Below are 23,192 nucleotides of genomic sequence, written 5' to 3'. Positions count from 1 at the left end.
GTGTTACCCAGACTTTATTTCTGCAAAAACATTACAGTGAATACTGTAACTATAGTATATTGTAGTATTTACAGTTAACTATAGTAAAAACACTATAACAAAAGAAAGCTATAGTATATACTATAGTCATTAATGTAGTATTTTTGCGGATTGTAGTATACTGTGGTATTTACTGTAGTGTTTTTGCTGACTGCACTATACTGTAATATTTACTGCAGTGTTTTTGCAGACATGACTGTCGTATTTTCGTTTTATTATCTTTGCCATATACGAGAAGGCTTTTTCCTTCAAGAAACCTACTGGAGAAATACTAAAAGAGCAAATGTTCCATAACCGGTAGGTAGGTAGGTAGGTAGGTAGGTAGGTAGGTAGGTAGGTAGGTAAGTAGGACTGGGGTCTGAACGGATAGTTCAGAGCTTTTTCTCTTTTTTATAACCTGTAGGGAACACAATAATGTATATGGTCTATACTTGGCATGTAAGTTTCTCACTTATGGGGGGCACAAATTGCAATATGGGGAGGGGAATGGGCAGGGTATATGCAAATGAAATACTTAGTATTTACTATAGTTAAACAACTGTAGTGTTTTTGTGGACTGTAGTGTTTCTGCCTGGTGTTCACTACAGTGTTTTTTTGCAGATACTGTAGTATTTACTATAGTATTCTACAGTATACTACAACATTATATAGTAAGTATTACACATGATCGGGGCATATTACACTGTGTAGTATTGTATACTACATTTTCTGTAGAATTCTATAGTAAGTAGTGTAGTATTCTATAGCAAACTGTAGTATTTTTTCATGTGGGCATATACAATGAAAATAACCAGCTCACATATGGCGCCTGATGAATATACTGTAAATGTATTATTGTACTGAGAAGACCTATGCACATTTCTCATGTAATCCCATGGGACCAGTGAAGCAGAGAAGGTCTGACTGGGAGATGAAGGAGAGAAGAGAGGGAGGGGAGGAGGAAGACAACAGAAAGATGGAGGGTATGTGAGGAAGGAGAGTAAGCTCTAATCTGTTTTTATCAATGACATTTAGAGGCCCCCCCTGCACCCCTCCTTTTCTCGCTAACTCCCTCCCTCCTTTGAGAGGGGGAACTCTTCCATTCCAGACTATTTTTACTGTCATTTCATTACCATAATAAAACACACACGCAAAAAGAATAAACCCAATGAGACAGCACAGCCAAAAACTTGGATTTGAGAGGCTTATTTTCATCTTTCTGTGTTACGCTCGTTGATGGAAGGATTGGACAAAGGTGCAGCGTGGTAGGCGAACATTTTACTTTATTTAAAAAATGACAGGAGGCTCCGGGCCATGGATCATCACTGGAGGCTTCATGCCATGTATCATCACTGGAGGCTCCGTGCAATGTATATTCACTGGAGGCTCCGGGCCATGGATCATCACTGGAGGCTCCGGGCCATGGATCATCACTGGAGGCTCCGGGCCATGGATCATCACTGGAGGCTTCGTGCCATGTATCATCACTGGAGGCTTCGGGCCATGGATCATCACTGGAGGCGTCGGGCCATGGATCATCACTGGAGGCTTCGGGCCATGGATCATCACTGGAGGCGTCGGGCATGGATCGTCACTGGAGGCTTCGTGCTATGGATCATCACTTGAGGCTTCGGGCCATGGATCATCACTGGAGGCTTCGTGCCATGGATCATCACTGGAGGCTTCGTGCCATGTATCATCACTGGAGGCTTCGGGCCATGGATCATCACTGGAGGCTTCGGGCCATGGATCATCACTGGAGGCGTCGGGCCATGGATCATCACTGGAGGCTTCGGCCATGGATCATCACTGGAGGCTTCGTGCCATGGATCATCACTTGAGGCTTCGGGCCATGGATCATCACTGGAGGCTTCGTGCCATGGATCATCACTGGAGGCTTCGTGCCATGTATCATCACTGGAGGCTTCGGGCCATGGATCATCACTGGAGGCTTCGGGCCATGGATCATCACTGGAGGTCTGGAGCATAGAGCTGGCACAACGCGTCCTGGACAGATGACCACCTTCGCACGGCAAGTGCGGGGGGCTAGCACAGGACGCACTGGGCTGTGGAGGCGCACTGGAGACGCGGTGCGTAGAACCAGCACACATTGTACCGGAACGGTGACACACACCTCAGAGCGAGTGCGTGCGTGGAGGAGACACAGGACATAGCAGACTGGGGAGGCGCACTGGAGGCCAGATGCGTGAAACTGGTGCATATGACACCGGACTGGTGTCATGCTCCTCAGTACGCCCACTCTGCAGCGCTCTCAATGCTAACACCTCTCTCCGGAATCTTTCATCGAGTTCCTCACTCGACTCCCTGACTGGCTCTGGATCACCCCTCGGCTCCGCTGACCACTCCGTGTGGCCCCCCCCCCCCCCCCAAAAAAAATGTTTTTTGGGCTGTCTTTTGGGCTTGCGTCCTGGTTGCGAACCCCGGAGTCGTCGTTGATCCTCCTTCGCTGCCTCCACCTGCTTCCATGGCAGGGTCTTGTCCCCTGCCATAACCTCCTCCCATGTCCATGATGTCCTCCACTCCCTTTTCTCCCGGGCCCAGGATCCCTGCTCCTCCTGGCCACGCTGCTTGGTCCTTTGGTGGTGGGATCTTCTGTTACGCTCGTTGATGGAAGGATTGGACCAAGGTGCAGCGTGGTAGGCGAACATTTTACTTTTTTTTTTAAAATGAACACCGAAAAAACAAAAAAATACAAAAAATTAACGTAAAGTTCTGCAGGCTACACAGCAACTATGCAAAAACAAGATCCCACAAACTAAGGTGGGAAAAAGGCTGCCTAAGTATGATCCCCAATCAGAGACAATCAGCTGCCTCTGACTGGGAACCATACCCGGCAAACAAAGAAATAGAAAAACTAGAATGTTCACCCAAATCACACCCTGACCTAACCAAATAGAGAAATAAAAAGGCTCTCTAAGGTCAGGGCGTGACATTCTTTCTCTCCCTCTTTTTTGTTGTTCCATTCTTTTCGCTCAGAGAAATGGAAAGAGACATGCCTTTTCTTTCTTTCTGGGCGTCATTATGGTGCTTTCAGCTCTTCTCTTTTGTCTGAGTCTAGAAGCTCCCACCCTTCACACACTAACACTGGGCAAATCCATGGCAACGGAATTATGCTTTGACTCAGTTTTTTCACTTTAAAATGTATTCCAAACAAAAACCATTGATTTCAAAGTTTAACAGACCATACAACACTATGCACAAGGACTACTTTTAGTAACGTCCACTGACAAAAAATAAGTTAGTAGAAGAATTGTGCAGATGCAAACTTTGGTAGTGAAATTACGGTAAAATCTCCCTCAGTTTTTTACGTGACCATGTCTGCTCTGAATTAATATTCGAAGATGTCTGCAGAAAGAATGGGGTGTCAGCTTTGACATGGCACCTTGAGTTTGAATAAATCTATTTTGGTTATTGAACTACAGGGTGTGAATTGGAAATGCATAATTATGGATATGAATGTCATTCTCCTCATGTTTCACAGCACAGCATAGCAGAGCACAGTAGAGTACAGTGCAGTACAATACAGCACAGCCGAATAGAGTAGAGTAGAGTTGAGTTCAGTATAGTGCAGTAAAGTACAGTAGAGTAAAGTTCAGTACAGTCCAGTAAAGTAGAATATAGTTTAGAACAGTACAGTACAATACTCTACTCGACTCTAGTCTAATCTACTGTACCATACTCAACTTTTCTTTACTCTACTGTATTGCACTGTACACTACTGTGCTTTACCCACTGTAGTGTACTGTACTGTATTGTACGGTACACTTCTGCACGCTACTCAATGTACTGTACTGTATTGTACTGTATACTTCTGCGCTCTACTCACTGTACTGTACATTACTGTGCTGTCCAAACTTGTGAAACCTAATGTACGTCTATGATATGATTTGGTCCATTCCAATCCATCTGTGGACGTCAACATGAAGGCCAGGGTGGACTGACCAAATTTCAACAACTTTTCAACGTCTATGGACGTCCGGTGTCGGTCGGTGCTCAGTGGGTGAGGATGCTGGTTACAGTAAATGGAAAGAGAGGGGCTCATGGGTAGGTGTCAGTAAGAGCTGGGAGAGGTGAAATTAACTGGAGAGTGAGAGAGAAAGGCAGAGAGAGAGAGAGAGAAAGGCAGAGAGAGAGAGAGAGGGAAGGGTTGTCCAGACTGACTGTTTTAACACTCTTGGTTTGACCGCCAGACGACAGAAAGAGAAAGAAAACAGGTGTCAGTTGAACATAACAGTATGCCAGTGGAAGGGAGGACAGTAGCAGGTGACACAACTGTGGTTAGGTAACTGTAGTTAGCTTTCATTTGACACCCAATTTGATATGCTTTTATGAACTTCCCATGTTGGTGCTCATGGGTACTTTTTGATGGAAATGCCCCACTTCAACCCCATTGACAACTACTGACTTCTGACTTCTACTCAAAACACCTCTAATCTGTGAACACTGCCAATTGTTGCATGGATGTTACATACTATAACAAGTGTAGCTAGCTAAAGAACCAAGCCAAAACTACCCACATAAATAAATACCACAGTTTAGAATACTACAGTACTTACAGTGCATTCAGAAAGTATTCATACCCCTTGACTTATTCCACATTTTGTGGTGTTTCAGCCTGAATTCCAAATGGATTAAATATCAACAACAACAAAATACTCAGCCATCTACACACAATGCCCCATAATGACAAAGTGAAAACATGTTTCTAGAACTGTTTGCAAATTTATTGAAAGTCAAACACAGAAAAATCTAATTTACATAAGTATTCACACCTGAGTCGATACCTTGTAGAAGCACCTTTGGCAGCGATTACAGTTGTGAGTCTTTCTGGGAAGTCTCTAATAGCTATTCATTTGTAAAAATTTGGAAAAACACAATTCCAATTTAACATTATAGGTGATTGTGTGTAGACCAATGACCAAACATCAAAATGTAATACATTTTAAATTCAGGCTGTAACACCATTTTTTGGATGAAAAAGTCAAGGGGTGTGAATACTGTTGTATTGTTCTGTTGTTCTGCTGTAAACTGCAGAAAACTACTAACTGTAGTATTCCTCGATCAAGTGTAGTACTTTTGTAGTATACTGTAGAATACTATAGTAAATACTACAGTATTATCCACTCAAAAAACACTGCAAAAACACAAAAAAATGTAACTATAGTATACAGCGCATTCGGAACGTATTCAGACCCCTTGACTTTTTCAACATTTTGTTACTTTACAGCCTTATTCTAAAATGGATTAAATCGTTTTTTCCCCCTCATCAATCTACACACAATACACTATAATGACAAATCAAAAACAGGTTTTTAGACGTTTTTGCAAATGTACAAAAAAAATCTACTTAAATACCACATTTACATAAGTATTCAGACCCTTTACTCAGTACTATATTGAAGCACGTTTGGCAGCAAATACAGCCTTGAGTCTTCCTGGGTATGACGCTACAAGCTTGGCACACCTATATTTGGGGAGTTTCTCCCATTCTTCTCTGCAGATCCTCTCAAGCTCTGTCAGGTTGGATTGGGAGCGCCGCTGCACAGCTATTTTCAGGTCTCTCCAGAGATGTTACATTGGGTTGAAGTCCAATGTAATCGGCCTGGGTGTAGAGAGTCAGGCGCAGGACAGCAGATATGAGTAATCAACGTATTTACTCAAGTATACACAAATACAACACAATATACCGAGCCCACAATAACGGACCATATACAAGACAAACAATTACTCAAACAAACAAACATGGGGGAACAGAGGGTTAAATAATGAACAAGTAATTGGGGGATTGAAACCAGGTGTGTAAGACAAAGACAAAACAAATGGAAAATGAAAAGTGGATCAGCGATGGCTAGAAGACCGGTGACGTCGACCGCCAAACGCCGCCCGAACAAGGAGAGGGACCGACTTCGGCGGAAGTTGTGACATCCAAGCTCTGGCTAGGCCACTCAATGACATTCAGAGACTTGTCCCGAAGCCACTTCTGCGTTGTCTTGGCTGTGTGCTTAGGCTTGTTGTCCTATTGGAAGGTGAACCTTCACCCCAGTCTGAGGTCCTGAGCACTCCGAAGCACGTTTTCATCAAGGATCTCTATGTACTTTTCTCCCCCAATTGCTGAGTTTAGCTGGGCGGCCAGCTCTAGGAAGGGTCTTGGTGGTTTCAAACTTCTTCCATTTAAGAATGATGGAGGCCACTGTGTTCTTGGGGACCTTCAATGCTGCAGAAATGTTTTGGTACCCTTCCCCAGAGATGTGCCTCGACACAATCCTATCTCGGAGCTCTACGAACAATTCCTTTGACCTCATGGCTTGGTTGTTGCTCTGACATCCACTGTCAACTGTACGTTATATAGACAGGTGTGTGCCTTTCCAAATCATGTCCAATCAATTGAATGTACCTCAGGTGGACTCCAATCAAGTTGTAGAAACATTTCAAGGATGATCAATGGAAACAGGATGCACCTGAGCTCATTTTCGAGTCTCATAGCAAAGGAATATTTATGTAAATAAGGTATTTCTGTTTTTATTATGGGGTGTTGTGTGTAGATTGGTGTGGAAAGGCCAGTTGAGAACAAGTTCTCATTTACAACTGCGACCTGGCCAAGATAAAGCAAAGCAGTGCGAAACAAATAACACAGAGTTACACATGGGATAAACAAACGTACAGTCAATAACACAATAGAAAAATCTATATACATTGTGTGCAAATGAGGTAAGATTAGGGAGTTAAGGCAATAAATAGGCCATAGTGGCAAAGTAGTTACAATTGAGCAATTAAACACTGGAGTGATAGATGTGCAGAAGATGAATGTGCAAGTAGAGATACTGGGGTGCAAAAGAGCAAAAAACAAATAACAATATGGGGATGAGGTTGTTGGGCGGGCCACGACAGATGGGCTGTGTACAGGTGCAATGATCGGTGAGCAGCTCTGACAGCTGATGCTTAAAGTTAGTGAGGGAGATACAAGACTCCAGCTTCACTGATTTTTGCAATTCGTTCCAGTCATTGGCAGCAGAGAATTGGAAGCAAAGGCAGCCAAAGGAGGAGTTGGATTTGGGGACCACCAGTGAAATATACCTGTGTGTGCCGTTATGGTGACCAGTGAGCTGAGATAAGGCGGGGCTTTACCTAGAAAAGACCCATAGATGACCTGGAGCCAGTGGGTTTGGCGACGAACATGAAGCGAGGTCCAGCCAACGAGAGCACACAGGTCGCAGTGGTGGGCAGTACATGGGGCCCTGGCAACAAAACGGATGGCACTGTGATAGACCACATCCAACCTGCTGAACAGAGTGTTGGAGGCCATTCCGTAAATGACATCGCTGAAGTCAAGGATTGGCAGGATAGTCAGTTCTACGAGGGTATGTTTGGCAGCATGAGCGAAGGATGCCTTGCTGCGAAGTAGGACGCCGATTCTAGATTTAATCTTTGACAGAAGATGCTCAAATATGAGTTTGGAAGGAGAGCCTACAGTCTAACCAGACACCTAGGTATTTGTAGTTGTCCACATACTCGAAGTCAGAACCGTCCAGAGTAGTGATGCTAGACGGGCGGGTAGGTGTGGGCTGCAATCGGTTGAAAAGCGTGCATTTAGTTTTACTAGCGTTTAAGAGCAGTTGGAGGCCACAGAAGGAGAGTCGTATGGTATTGAAGCTCGTCTGGAGGTTAGTTAACACAGTGTCCAAAGAGGGGCCAGAAGTATACAGAATGATGTCGTCTGCACAGAGGTGGACCAGAGAATCACCAGCAGCAAGAGCGACATCACTGATGTATACAGAGAAGAAAATCGGCCGAGACTTGAACCCTGTGACACCCCATAGAGACTGCCAGAGGTCCGGACAACAGGCCCTCTGATTTGACACACTGAACTCTATCTGAGAAGTAGTTGGGGAACCAGGCGACGCAAATACTACAGTATTTCACTTGCAAATACCCTGCCAAATCAAATAACATTTTATTGGTCACATACACATGGTTAGCAGATGTTAATGCGAGTGTAGCAAAATGCTTGCCCATTTCCCTCCCCCGTATCCCAATTTGTGCCACCTATAATTGAGAAACCTACATGCCAAGTATAGACCATATATTGTGTTCTCTACAGGTTATAGAAAAGAGCATAAGCTCTGAACTCTCCATTCAGAACCCAGAACTACCTACAGTACCTACAATGCTTACCGGTTATGGAAAATGTGCTCTTTTAGCATTTCTCCAGTAGGTTTCCTCAAGGAGAAAGTCTCCCTCTTCTGTCAAAGATAATAAAACAGAAACATTTTAGTAAATACTACAGTAATGTCCCCTAAAACACTACAGTAAATACTACAGTATACTACAGTCTGTAAAAACACTACAGTTGTTACGATCATCATAAAGATTGGACCAAGGTGCAGCGTGGTAGGCGAACATTTTACTTTTATTTAAAATGAACACCGACAAAACAACAAAATACAAAACGACCGTAAAGTTCTGCAGGCTACACAGCAACTATACAAAAACAAGATCCCACAAACTAAGATGGGAAAAAGGCTGCCTAAGTATGATCCCCAATCAGAGACAACGATAGACAGCTGCCTCTGACTGGGAACCATACCCGGCAAACAAAGAAATAGAAAAATTACAATGCCCACCCAAATCACACCCTGACCTAACCAAATAGAGAAATAAAAAGGCTCTCTAAGGTCAGGGCATGACAACAGTAAATACTACAGCCTAACGTACTAGTCTGCAAAAAAACTAGAGTAAATACTACAGCATACTATAGTCCGCCAAACAACTACAGTAAATACTACAGTATACTAGTCTGCAAAAACACTACAGTAATTACTATAGTATATACTACTCTTTTTTACTACATTATTTATATTATAGTAAAGTGTAAATACAACAGTAGACTACATTAAATACTACAGTAAAGACAGCAAAAACACTACAGTGAATACTATAGTATTCCTACTATAGTATACACTATAGTATTTTTTCATGTGGGTAAACCAACAGGAGCAGCTGCTCTACCTCCAGCATCAGAGAGCAGACAGACAGACAGACAGACAGACAGACAGACAGACAGACAGACAGACAGACAGACAGACAGACAGACAGACAGACAGACAGACAGACAGACAGACAAGCTCTTTTAGCCAGGGCAGAACCAGGACAGTATTGTAGACAGCCTGTAGGCTACTATTGTCTGTACTGTACACAGTATAGACCAGCAGAAGAAAGCAGTTAAATGTCTATATCTGAGAGCAAACACAACTGATACAGATACTGTATATAAAAACAGCAGAGGCAGAACACACGCCCGCACACACACAGAGATAAGGGCGATGAAGTTGCCCTTCAGAGAGGTGTGTGTGTGTGGGTGTGTGTTGCCCGGTGCTCAACTTGCTGACAGGGTGTATATGTATATGAGTGCACTGTTGTGACTCCTGCTCCCAGAAGCAATCTGCCCTCCAAGCAGGGCCTAGTGGTCATTTATCAGAGCTGTGCCCCCTACACCCCTTTGATTAGATTTGCAGTGGAGGAATTGAATCTAAAGGGCAATATTCTCAAGAGGGGAAGGTACGAAGACAGTGAGCAGGGAGAGCGAGCGACAACACATTGAGCCAGACAACCCCCACAGATAAATGGATTTGTCTTTCTAACCTTTAAAAGACAAAGGCCCCAAAAATCGGCAAAGCGGGACATCTCATTAAGAGACTGCAATGGGGGAGGAAATTAAATGAGAAAATAATACTGACATAATACTGAATGATACAACGTTACCCTTGGTGTGTGGGGCCAGTGGGGATTGTACTGTTCACACGTTCTTAAGATTATTTTCTAACGCTAATTCAATTTCACAACCTCAGGCCTCAAATCCTATACATATATAATACTCTCACCATGTCCTCCTCTGACCATGCTGACGTGTCTATCCGAAGGGCAAAGCGCAACCTAATGTAATATCAACCTGATATTTACACACATTATGTCAGTAAAGGTCTGCCTCTGCTCTGCACCTCAGAAAGGCAGACAGATGCTGCACCTACTATTACAAAAACAAAATGCAGATGGACAGAGAGATAAATGGACAGACATATATATGAAATACTACTTGGTTTAGCTGTTAAGAGCTGTAGTTCTCATTCCTCCCTCCTTCATCCCCCTTTCTTTCTCTCCCCTGCTTCTCCTCACTGTGCTGACTCAGCCTCTAGAGCAGTGGTTCTTAACCTGGGTTCGATCGAACCCCAGGGGTTCGGTGAGTCAGTCTCAGGGGTTCGGCGGAGGTCAAGACACACACCCGACTCATATGATTCGTGATGACACGCCCCGCTTGGCCATCATTGGCTGCAGGTGATCACGCAACATCGCTTGGCCTATCTGTGCTGCAGGGAATTTGGCGCGCTCAGTAGTCGAATTGTGACTGTCGTGATGGTACGTCGTGTGATTTCTTTCTTAATATTTTAATCCCTTCATACTAACTATGTCGAGCAAAAAAAGAAAGTGGTCGGACGAATATGTACAATATGGATTCACATGTATAACGGAACGTGATGAGAGTCAGCGTCCTAACTGCATGATTTGCAATGCCAAGTTGAGCAATTCTAGTCTAGCACCGGCAAAACTAAGAGAACACTTCCTTAAACTGCATGGAGATGGACAATACAAGAACACAACGCTCGCTGAATTCAAGGTGAAGAGAGACAGATTCGATGAAAAGGCTACTCTGCCTGTTCTCGGCTTTGTACCCATCAACAAACCGATCCTCACAGCATCGTACGAAGTTGCTTACCTGATCGCAAAGCAGGGCAAACCACACACCATTGGTGAAACACTCATAAAACCAGCTGTGTTGAAGATGGCGAATATCATGCTGGGAAAAGCGGCTGAAGTTAAGTTATCCCAAATTCCTCTTTCAAATGACACCATTAGCGACAGAATAGAGGACATGAGCAAAGACATCTTGGCTCAAGTAGTTGCAGATCTGATTTCAAGCCCGGCAAAATTCAGCCTTCAACTCGACGAGACCACAGGCAACAGCAGAAGTCACACTGATTTGCAGTAAATATTCATTATTATGTTTTTGTTTTTGTGTGAAAATCATGTTTTAATGGTTTTGTTCTTTGAACACTGATGTTGATGCACGGTTCATTTTGTGCACCAGTAAAATATATACCTATGTTTTGAATTTTATTTTTCCAATTAAGAAGGGTTCGGTGAATGCGCATATGAAACTGGTGGGGGTCAGTACCTCAAACAAGGTTAAGAACCACTGCTCTAGAGTGACTCAGCCTCCAGAGAGCCTCAGCCTCCAGAGTGACTCAGCCTCCAGAGTGACTCAGCCTCCAGAGTGACTCAGCCTCCAGAGTGACTCAGCCTCCAGAGAGACTCAGCCTCCAGAGAGACTCAGCCTCCAGAGTGACTCAGCCTCCAGAGTGACTCAGCCTCCAGAGAGACTCAGCCTCCAGAGAGACTCAGCCTCCAGAGTGACTAAGCCTCTCGAGTGACTCAGCCTCCAGAGAGACTCAGCCTCCAGAGAGCCTCAGCCTCCAGAGAGCCTCAGCCTCCAGAGAGACTCAGCCTCCAGAGTGACTCAGCCTCCAGAGTGACTAGCCTCCAGAGACACTCAGCCTCCAGAGAGACTCAGCCTCCAGAGTGACTCAGCCTCCAGAGAGACTCAGCCTCCAGAGAGACTCAGCCTCCAGAGTGACTCAGCCTCCAGAGTGACTAGCCTCCAGAGTGACTCAGCCTCCAGAGAGACTCAGCCTCCAGAGTGACTCAGCCTCCAGAGTGACTAGCCTCCAGAGTGACTCAGCCTCCAGAGAGACTAGCCTCCAGAGTGACTCAGCCTCCAGAGAGACTCAGCCTCCAGAGTGACTCAGCCTCCAGAGTGACTCAGCCTCCAGAGTGACTAGCCTCCAGAGTGACTCAGCCTCCAGAGTGACTCAGCCTCCAGAGTGACTAGCCTCCAGAGAGAACAGTCCTGGTTTGGCTGCAGTCATGTCTGTGTTTGTGTGTGTGTGTGTCCGTGTGTGTGTGTGTGTAGCAGCTCTGTCCTGGAGGTGTTCACACAATGTTGAAGCTCTTACTAAGTGTGTAACACCAGTCTTAATTTTCATTTTTTTATATATTTTTTTATTTCACCTTTATTTAACCAGGTAGGCCAGTTGAGAACAAGTTCTCATTTACAACTGTGACCTGGCCAAGATAAAGCAAAGCAGTGCAACGCAAACAACAACACAGAGTTACACATGTAAAAAACAAACATACAGTCAATAACATAATAGAAAAAAATCTATATACGTGTGTGCAAATGAGGTAAGATTAGGGAGGTAAGGCAATAAATAGGCCGTAGTGGCAAAGTAATTACAATTTAGCAATTAAACATTGGAGTGATAGATGTGCAGAAGACGAATGTGCAAGTAGAGACACTGGGGTGCAAAGGAGCAACAAAAAAAACTATATTGGGATGAGGTAGTTGGATGGGCTGTTTAGAGATGGGCTATGTTCCGGTGCAATGATCTGTGAGCTGCTCTGACAGCTGATGCTTAAAGTTAGTGAGGGAGATATGAGTCTCCAGCTTCAGTGATTTTTGCAATTCGTTCCAGTCTGTTAGAGCCGATTTGGACATATTTGTATAAAAGACAGAACATTCAGAGCTCCATGTATATTTGTGTAAATATGAATGTATATGATGAAATATTAGGTACGTACCTTTATGATTTATATTTACCTGATTGAGATGTATTCACTTGTTGTTAGTGTAACTTAGTTTTTGTTCCCCCCTCTTGCCCATTCATTGTACTGCAGTAAGTGTGTTAGGATAAAAACAGGAAGTTGGGCCTTTGGGGGGAGGAGTCCTTGCTAGACGCGGGAGCGGTATAGTTTTTTGACCATACAGACATACAGACATACAGATATACAGACAGGTCATATTGTGTATTTTCCATATCAAGTAACCTATGTTTTAAGTTGATTGGATATTCATTTTCCTGTTAGATATAAGAAGAATAAACATTTTTGTTGCACCATATCCCTGGATCACATTGAATGTTTGGCTTTTTGGAAACCTTGAGTGTGGACTGTATGCGTACCAAACAACCCCGCTTCAGGCTTGGGCAGTGGCTATGGTAAAGAGGAAAGGAAGCCACTACATTCAAGTCAAAAAACTGAAGGATTGCTATCGGAAGGAAATCTCCGGTTTTGGACACACGCTGGATATTGTTCTATTTGTAATTGCATTCGTACCATAAGGACAGCTCGCTTGGAAGGACTTGAACTCCTAGAATTCGCCAGCCGTGAGTAACCACTGCGAATGAATGAGCTGCCCTGTTCAATGCGATCGTTTGATCATGCATATTATGGAAGCGCAAATGTGCTTATAATTGGAATGTTTGATAAACTTGGGAATGGAATTAAAAACACAGCGCTGTGAAAACAATTAAGAAGTTTAAGTTTGGGAAAAACTGAGATCCTAAGCACAATGTAACCTAATCATATGTCTAATATTTGGCCTAACGTGGAAATACATCCACGCAACGAATGATACTGCGTGTTCAAACTTCATTAAAGGGACAAAACGTATAAATGGATGAAATGTTTAAAACGCAACTAAAATGCCGAACTTGCACATGTTCAATTCAAAATGGGTCAATATGCTGAAATGGATGACTGTGTCTTAAAGCATTAAAGGAGGTCTAAAGGGGCATTACGTTTAACAATCAAACCAACAACTGTGTCATTGTAAATTGAGTGAACTAAAAGTGAATGATGGAGGATGAAATCCCAAATAAGACTCCACTGGAGAGGGCAGAGGAGCATTTAAATTCACTCTATGCAGCCCGGAGAGGCAAACTTGGAGTGTGTACACGCAAAATGAATGAAATAAAAGTCCTTCTTGTTGATGGAGGAAACATTGAAACTGTGAATGAGAGTCTTGAAGCATTTGATGCTGTTCTCAATGACTTTAAGAATGCTCATGAATCTGTGCTAGAGCTGGTCACAGAGGAGGAACAAGAACAGGAGAGCATTAACTATTATCAACCAAGAATGAGAACTTATGAACATTTCCTGAAAGAGGTGGAAATATGGAAAAAAGCTGAAGTTGAGCCACAAACGCTCATTGAACCACATGACAGCATTTCCAATGTATCAAAAACATCAAGTAAAACAAAGTATTCTAAGACGGCTTCCTCAGTGACCTCTGTACGCCTAAAAGCTGAGGCAGAACGAGCAGCTCTACTAGCTCGCCAAGCATCATTACAGGACAAGCATGCACTGGAACTGGAGAAAGCTCAACTGAATGTTAGGATGGAGAAAATGGCACTGGAAAAGGACATAGCAGCATATAATGCCAAACTGAAGGTCCTGGAGAGTGTTGAGTCTACTTCTCAATCCCATGCTGTGGCAGCCCATTTACTAAGCCACGAAGATGGAATGAACTCTCATTTTGAGAACCAGGTACCTGAGGTCTATGTGGAACCTGAACCATCACCTGTTGAGTTTGCTGCATTAGGTGCAGTTCCAAAGACCCCACTACAAAGGGTTTTACAACAACCGACAACAAAGCCATCAAAACCTATTCAGAGGACAGTCATGAACCACACCCTTCAGCAGCCAACAGCAAGGTCTAGCAATCAACACAGAATCAACACTGCGGGTATCAGCGATAATACCAGCCATGATAACCTCTCTTCTGTCATGCAAAGGCAGAATGAAATTGCTGACCTTCTTGTACTACAGCACAAACAGGCCACACTCCTTGTTAGGGAGATACCTATGTTTGACGGTGATCCTCTGAACTTTAGGCCATTCATGCGTGCATTTGAACATGGTATAGAAGATAAGACGAGCAGTCACCAGGATAGGCTCTATTACCTGGAACATTACACCACTGGTCAGCCCAAGGATCTGGTACGTAGTTGTCTGCATATGGAAGCCAGAAGAGGCTATGCAGAGGCTAAGAGGTTGTTAAAGGAACACTTTGGCAATGAAATCAAAGTCACCACTGCTTACATGGAAAAAGCTTGGAACTGGACAAACATCAAACCGGATGATGGAAAGGGACTGGGTGGCTATGCACTCTATCTTAGAGGTTGCTGTAACGCTATGCAAGACCTACAGAACATGGAAGAGCTTAATCTTCCCTCCAACATAAAGTTGATCATGTCAAAACTTCCCTACAAACTAAGGGAAAAATGGAGGTCTACAGCATGTGATATTTTAGAGAGAAGACACCTGAGGGCCCAGTTCAGTGACCTTGTGACGTTCATGGAAAAACAGGCCAAAATACTGCAAGATCCGTTGTATGGAGATATTCAAGATCCCCTGTCCAACAAAAAGTTTTTAAAAACCAGAACAGAAGCTGACTTTAAACAGCAGTTCAAGTCCAAGAGTAGGGGAAGCAGCTTTGCCACTGCAGTAGCTGTAGTGGCAGATTGTGACTCTGAAAAACCTCTAAAAGAACAAACATTAAAAGTAAAGAGACCAGGCACCTACCCTTCTGACGCTCCCAGTATCTCATGCGTATTTTGTGCTGGAGAGCATTTATTGGTCGACTGCCAACAGGTGAAGGCACAGCCACATGAATCCAAGGTTGAGTTTCTGAGATCAAAAGGCCTTTGTTTTGGCTGTTTGATGAGAGGACACTTAAGCAAAGAATGTAAAAGAAGGATGACCTGTCAGAGCTGTCAAAGAAAGCACCCCACTATCCTGCACATTGAAGGAAGAGAGAGATTTAGATCTCAAACGGCAGATATGAGTGGTGTAGCAGTAAAGCGGGAGGAGACTGTCAGCAGTGCTCTTGTCTCACTGGAAGCTGGTGAAGATACCGGGGCCGGTACAGATTGTGCACTTGCAATTGTGCCAGTTCAAGTAAAGGTGGCAAATGGAAGCAAGTCTGTGTTAACCTATGCGTTTCTTGATTCTGGTAGCTCTGCAACATTTTGTACGGAGAGACTCATGAGGCAGCTGAATGCTAAATGCAGTGAGACTGAAATTATGCTACGCACAATGGGGCAGGAGAGTCCTACCAAGAGCTTTGAGATATCTGGATTAGAGATTGGCAACGTGGAAGGCAACACATTTCTTGCATTACCAAAGGTCTACACCCAAAATAAGATCCCAGTGACAAGAGAGAACATTCCCACTCAGAAAGATCTCAAAAGGTGGCCATACCTGAAAGAGGTTCAGTTGAAGGAAATTGATGCCGACGTCGAACTCCTGATTGGCGTAAATGCTCCAAAGGCAATGGAACCCTGGCAAATCATAAATAGCCAAGGCAACGGACCGTATGCAGTGAAAACCATCTTTGGATGGGTGATGAACGGTCCTCTTAACAATTCTACCATGGCAGAAGAATCTGGATGTCCTACGGTGATGGCCAATCGTATCTCAATGGCCGACCTGGGGGTTCTTCTTGTAAATCAATACAACCATGACTTCCCTGAGAGAGGGTATGAAGAGAAAAGTGAAATGTCAGCTGAGGATCGTAAGTTTATGGAGATAGTATCAAGCTCCATAACCCTCAAAGACCGTCACTACTACTTACCGTTGCCCTTTCGCAACAAACAGGTAGTCCTGCCGAACAATCGTGACATGGCAAAGCAGCGGGCTCTAAATATCATCAGGAAGTTTAAGAAGGATGAAGGTTATGCTGCAGAGTACAAAGGCTTCATGGAAGAGATGATAACAAAAGGTTATGCCGAGAAGGTACCACAAGAACAGCTTCTCAGAAAGAAAGGCAAGGTATGGTACATACCACACCATGGCGTTCACCATAAGCGCAAAGGAACAATACGAGTGGTGTTTGACTGTTCATCATCCTATAAAGGTACATCTCTTAACAGTGAACTCCTTCAAGGCCCTGACCTGGCAAACACGCTTATAGGAGTCTTGCTAAGATTTCGGCAAGAGCACATTGCCATTATGGCAGACATCGAAGGAATGTTCCATCAAGTACGTGTCCATGAAGATGACTTAGACTTCCTGCGATTCCTATGGTGGCCGGATGGTGACACTAACAAAAGATTGGAGGAGTACAGAATGACAGTACATCTTTTCGGTGCTATATCCTCTCCAAGTTGTGCAAATTTTGCACTACGAAAGACTGCAGAAGACAACTGTGAGAGGTACGATGAAGAGGTGATTCAAACAGTCAAGTCCAACTTCTACGTTGATGACTGCCTCAAGTCAGTGGCCACAGAAGAACAAGCCATAGCTCTCACAAAAAACCTCATGGATGTGTGCTCTCAGGGTGGGTTCAAATTGACCAAGTGGGTCGGCAACAGCCGTGCTGTGCTGGCTTCTATCCCTGATGAACACAAAGCCAAGCAGATAAAAGAACTGGACCTGGACAGAGAAAAGCTGCCTGTTGAAAGAGCACTTGGAATCCGATGGAACATTGAAAGAGATGTGTTTACCTTCCGAGTCATTGTCAAGAACAGACCCCTTACAAGAAGAGGTATTCTCTCTACTGTCAGCTCTGTTTATGATCCATTAGGTTTCCTCGCCCCATTCGTATTAAAGGCAAAGCAAATTCTTCAAGTGCTCTGCAAGCTAAAGTGTGGATGGGACGAAGTCATCCCCGAAGAACACTCTATTTCATGGAAGAGATGGCTCTCAGAGCTAGACCAGCTTTCCAGATTCCAGATAGACAGGTGTATGATGCCTGAGAACTTTGGTCAAGTCAAGACCGCACAGCTGCATCACTTCGGTGACGCAAGTGAGCAAGGTTATGGCACGGCAAGCTACCTTAGGTTCACAAACGGTATGGGAAAGGTCCACATTGCATTCATACTGGGGAAATCAAGGGTCACTCCACTCAAGCAGATGACGATCCCCAGACTGGAACTTGCTGCAGCAACATTGGCAGTGAGAGTGGACAGGATGTTAAGGTTGGAGCTCCAGATTGAACTTGAGGAGTCAACTTTCTGGACAGACAGCCAGTCTGTGCTAAAATACATCCGCAACGATACCAAGAGATTCCATACCTTTGTGGCTAATAGGGTTGCTATGATCTGTGACCTATCGAAAGCAAAACAGTGGAGGTATTTGAACTCCAAACACAACCCAGCCGATGGTGCTTCAAGAGGATTACATGTTGAAATTTTCCTGAACTCAAAGAGATGGCGCAAAGGACCAGAATTCCTGGAGAAAACAGAAACACAATGGCCAAAAGTCCCCGGGGAGCTTGGCTCCATCCCTTCGGATGACCCAGAGGTGAGAAAAGACGTCATCGTAAACAGTATATGTGTGGAAGAAAAGAGTCCGACCAGCAAACTGATTGAGTACTATTCAACATGGAACAGCTTGAAGAAAGCAGTTGCCTGGATGCTGAAACTGAAGAGACTTCTTCTACAGTTAAGCCAGAAAAGGAAAGTTCTCACACAAACTGATCCAGGTTCAGATCAGAGTCTGACAAACTCACTGAAGGAACAAATTGACAAGTTCAAACTGACATTTGGAAAAGAAAGTCTGTCTGTGGATGACCTAGATGAAGCAGAAAAGGCCATCATTCGATTTGAGCAACGACAGCACTTTAAACAAGAAATTGCACTAGTTGTGAAAGGAAAACAATGTGCCAAGAGAAATGGCTCAATCTGTAAGCTTGATCCAATTGTTGACAATGGCATTCTGAGAGTGGGAGGAAGGTTAAGCAAAGCTGCTATGCCTACGGAACTAAAGAATCCTATGATCCTACCCAAAGACTCCTACATCTCCAGACTGATCTTACTCCACATCCATGAGCAGGTTGGCCACTCTGGGAGAGGTCACATGCTTTCTAGACTTCGCCAGCGATATTGGATACCCTGTGCCAACTCCTTAGCAAGGAAGATCCTTAAGAGCTGTGTCTTCTGCAGGCGGATGCAAGCTAGAGCTGGAGAACAGAAGATGGCCGACCTTCCACAAGATCGGGTGTCACTTGATTTGCCGCCTTTCACCCATGTGGGCATAGATTACTTCGGCCCCATAGAGGTGAAGCGAGGCCACGTTCATGTGAAGCGGTATGGTGTGATCTTTACTTGCCTTGTGAGTCGAGCTGTCCATCTAGAAGTTGCTAGTTATCTGGATACTGATTCCTGTATCAATGCCCTGCGCAGGTTCATCTGTCGAAGGGGCCCAGTCACAAGTATCAGAACAGTCAATGGCACCAACTTTGTTGGAACACACAGAGAGCTAGGAGAAGCTCTGAAAGAGCTGGATCACAACAAGATTCAAAATGAATTACTGAAGGAAGGAGTGACATGGTCATTCAGTCCTCCTTCTGGAGCCCACCATGGGGGGGTATGGGAGAGGTTGATCCGACTAGTGAAAAAGATCCTCTATTCAGTCCTTAAAGAGCAAGTACTGGATGATGAGGCTTTGCAGACAGCCTTGTGTGAAGTTGAGGCGATCATGAACGACAGACCAATCACAACTGTAACAAATGACCCTAATGATCTAGAACCCCTGACTCCGAACCATCTGCTTCATCTGAAAGCAAAGCCAGTCCTGCCACCAGGACTATTCCAGAGAAGCGACCTATACTCACGAAGGAGATGGAAGCAAGTACAATATATTACCGACCTCTTCTGGAAGAGATGGATCAGGGAGTATCTTCCACTTATGCAGGAGCGGAACAAGTGGACCAAAACTAAGAGAAACTTTAGTCCTGGTGACCTTGTGGTCATCGTCGACGACACCGCCCCTAGGAACTCTTGGCTAATGGGGCGTGTGGTGGAGGCTTTGCCAGGGGCCAAAGGTCTTGTCCGGAGCGTCATGGTTAAGACCAAGACCAATATCTTACAGAGACCTATCAATAAACTCTGTCTGCTCCTGGAGGCGGCGGAGTGAGACACACACACACACACACACACACACACATACACAGTGCTCCATCTTTGAATCACGTGCACCTCTGATTCGTTGATGTTGTACTCTTACATTCTTTGATGTCGTAGTCATACATTTTTTGGACGTCATACTCTTGACATTTTTGGAAGTTGAACACCTGAACACTTCAACTCAGACTGAGATCTACGGACTATTTTCCTATATGGCACCTTGTATATTTGTATATAGCTATGAACTGTAATGGTGCTCTGGTATTGAATGTTTTGTGTATTGGCTCTACGTTTGATATTAAGTAATTGTTGTCCACTCAGTGCAGTTAACAATCAGGGGCCGGTATGTTAGAGCCGATTTGGACATATTTGTATAAAAGACAGAACATTCAGAGCTCCATGTATATTTGTGTAAATATGAATGTATATGATGAAATATTAGGTACGTACCTTTATGATTTATATTTACCTGATTGAGATGTATTCACTTGTTGTTAGTGTAACTTAGTTTTTGTTCCCCCCTCTTGCCCATTCATTGTACTGCAGTAAGTGTGTTAGGATAAAAACAGGAAGTTGGGCCTTTGGGGGGAGGAGTCCTTGCTAGACGCGGGAGCGGTATAGTTTTTTGACCATACAGACATACAGACATACAGATATACAGACAGGTCATATTGTGTATTTTCCATATCAAGTAACCTATGTTTTAAGTTGATTGGATATTCATTTTCCTGTTAGATATAAGAAGAATAAACATTTTTGTTGCACCATATCCCTGGATCACATTGAATGTTTGGCTTTTTGGAAACCTTGAGTGTGGACTGTATGCGTACCAAACAACCCCGCTTCAGGCTTGGGCAGTGGCTATGGTAAAGAGGAAAGGAAGCCACTACACAGTCATTGGCAGCAGAGAACAGTAAGGAAAGGTGGCCAAAGGAGGAATTGGCTTTGGGGGTGACCAGTGAAATATACCTGCTGGAGCTCGTGCTATGGGTGGGTGCTGCTATGGTAAACAGTGAGCTAAGATAAGGCGGGGCATTACCTAGCAAAGACTTATAGATGACCTGGAGCCAGTGGGTTTGGCGACGAATATGAAGTGAGGGCCAGCCAACTAGAGCACACAGTTCGCAATGGTGGGTAGTATATGGGGCTTTGGTGACAAAACGGATGGCACTGTGATAGACTGCATCCAATTTGCTGAGTAGCGTGTTAGAGGCTATTTTGTAAATGACATTGCCAAAGTCAAGGGTCGGCAGGATAGTCAGTTTTATGAGGGTCTGTTTGGCAGCATGAGTGAAGGATGCTTTGTTGCGAAATAGGAAGCCTATTCTAGATTTAATTTTGGATTGGAGATGCTCAATGTGAGTCTGGAAGGAGAGTTTACAGTCTAACCAGACACCTAGGTATTTGTAGTTGTCCACATATCCTAAGTCAGAACTATCCAGAGTAGTGATGCTGGATGGGCGGGCAGGTGCGGGCAGCGATCGGTTGAAGAGTGTGCATTTAGTTTTACTTGCATTTAAGAGTAGTTGGAGGCCATGGAAGGAGAGTTGTATAGCATTGAAGCTCATCTGGAGGTTAGTTAACACAGTGTCCAAAAAAGGGCCAGAAGTATGCAGAATGGTGTCGTCTGCACAGAGGTGGATCAGAGAATCACCAGCAGCAAGAGCGACATCATTGATGTATACAGAGAAAAGAGTCGGCCCGAGAATTGAACCCTGTGGTACCCCCATAGAGCCTGCCAGAGGTCCGGACAACAGGCCCTCCGATTTGACACACTGAACTCTGTCTGAGAAGTAGTTGGTAAACCAGGCGAGGCAGTCATTTGAGAAACCAAGGCTGTTGAATCTGCCGATAAAAATGTGGTGATTAGGGCCTAAGGCCTAATGTGGTCTAAGGCACTGCATCACAGTGCTAGCTGTGCCACCAGAGATTCTAGGTTCAAGCCCAGGCTCTGTCGCAGCCGTCCGCGACCGGGAGGCCCATGGAGCGGCGCACAATTGGCCCAGTGTCGTCCGTGTTAGGGAGGGATTGGCCGGCAGGGATATTCTCATCGCGCACTAGCGACTCCTGTGGTGGGCCGGGCGCAGTGCACGCTGACCAGGTCACCAGGTGTACGGTGTTTCCTCCGACACATTGGTGCGGCTGGCTTCCGGGTTGGATGTGCATTGTGTCAAGAAGCAGTGCGGCTTGGTTGGATTGTGTTTTGGAGGACGCATGGCTCTCGACCTTTGCCTCTCCCAAGTCCGTACGGGAGTTGCAGCGATGAGACAAGACTGTAACTACTACCAATTGGATACCACGAAATTGGGGAGAAAAAAGGGGTAAAATAAATGTAAAAAACAAAAAAAAGAATGTGGTGATTGACAGAATCGAAAGCCTTGGCCAGGTCGATGAATACGGCTGCACAGTATGATCTTTTATCGATGGCGGTTATGATATCGTTTAGGACCTTGAGCGTAGCTGAGGTGCACCCATGACCAGTTCGGAAACCAGATCTGTTTGTTAACTTGGCTTTTGAAGACCTTAGAAATGCAGAGTAGGATAGAGGTCTGTAACAGTTTGGGTCTAGAGTGTCTCCCCCTTTGAAGAGGGGGATGACCGCGGCAGCTTTCCAATCTTTGGGGATCTCAGATGATATGAAAGAGAGGTTGAACAGGCTAGTAATAGGGGTTGCAACAATTGCGGAGGATAATTTTAGAAAGAGAGTGTCCAGATTGTCTAGCCCAGCTGATTTGTGGGGGTCCAGATTTTGCAACTCTTTCAGAACATCAGCTATCTGGATTTGGGTGATGGAGAAATGGGGGAGGCTTGGGCAAGTTGCTGTGGGGGGTGCAGGGTTGTTGACCGGGGTAGGGGTAGCCAGGTGGAAAGCATGGCCAGCCATAGAAAAATGCTTATTGAAATTCTCAATTATCGTGGATTTTGACAGTATTTCCTAGCCTCAGTGCAGTGGGCAGCTGGGAGGAGGTGCTTTTATTCTCCATGCACTTTACAGTGTCCCAGAACTTTTGGGAGTTTGTGCTGCAGGATGCAAATATCTGTTTGAAAAAGCTAGCCTTGCTTTCCTGACTGCCTGTGTATATTGGTTCCTAACTTCCCTGAAAAGTTGCATATCGCGGGGGCTATTCGATGCTAATGCAGTATGCCACAGGATGTTTTTGTGCTGGTCAATGGCAGTCAGGTCTGTAGTGAACCAAGGGGTATGTCTGTTCCTGGTTCTACATTTTTTGAATGGGGCATGCTTATTTAAGATGGTGAGGAAAACACTTTTAAAGAATAACCAGGCATGTTTGACCGCAGACCCATTACGGACACAGGCAATGAGGCGGTGATCCCTGAGATCCTGGTTGAAGA

General features: G+C 44.5%; 1 protein-coding gene and 1 non-coding gene across 9 annotated transcripts in view; both read right to left on the bottom strand.

Annotated features, from left to right (window-relative positions):
* Positions 1-23,192, bottom strand: part of LOC115200183 (ankyrin-1) — a 170,066-nt gene that overhangs the window by 97,262 nt on the left and 49,612 nt on the right. The gene's annotated exons all lie outside the window — the stretch shown is intronic.
* LOC115200706 (U7 small nuclear RNA) lies at positions 274-328 on the bottom strand. Its single transcript, XR_003879599.1, has one exon. It is a non-coding gene; the product is annotated as a U7 small nuclear RNA (small nuclear RNA).

The sequence above is a fragment of the Salmo trutta genome, chromosome 9 (assembly GCF_901001165.1).
Source record: "Salmo trutta chromosome 9, fSalTru1.1, whole genome shotgun sequence".
Taxonomy (NCBI): domain Eukaryota; kingdom Metazoa; phylum Chordata; class Actinopteri; order Salmoniformes; family Salmonidae; genus Salmo; species Salmo trutta.
This window is presented reverse-complemented; position numbering and strand designations above follow the sequence as displayed.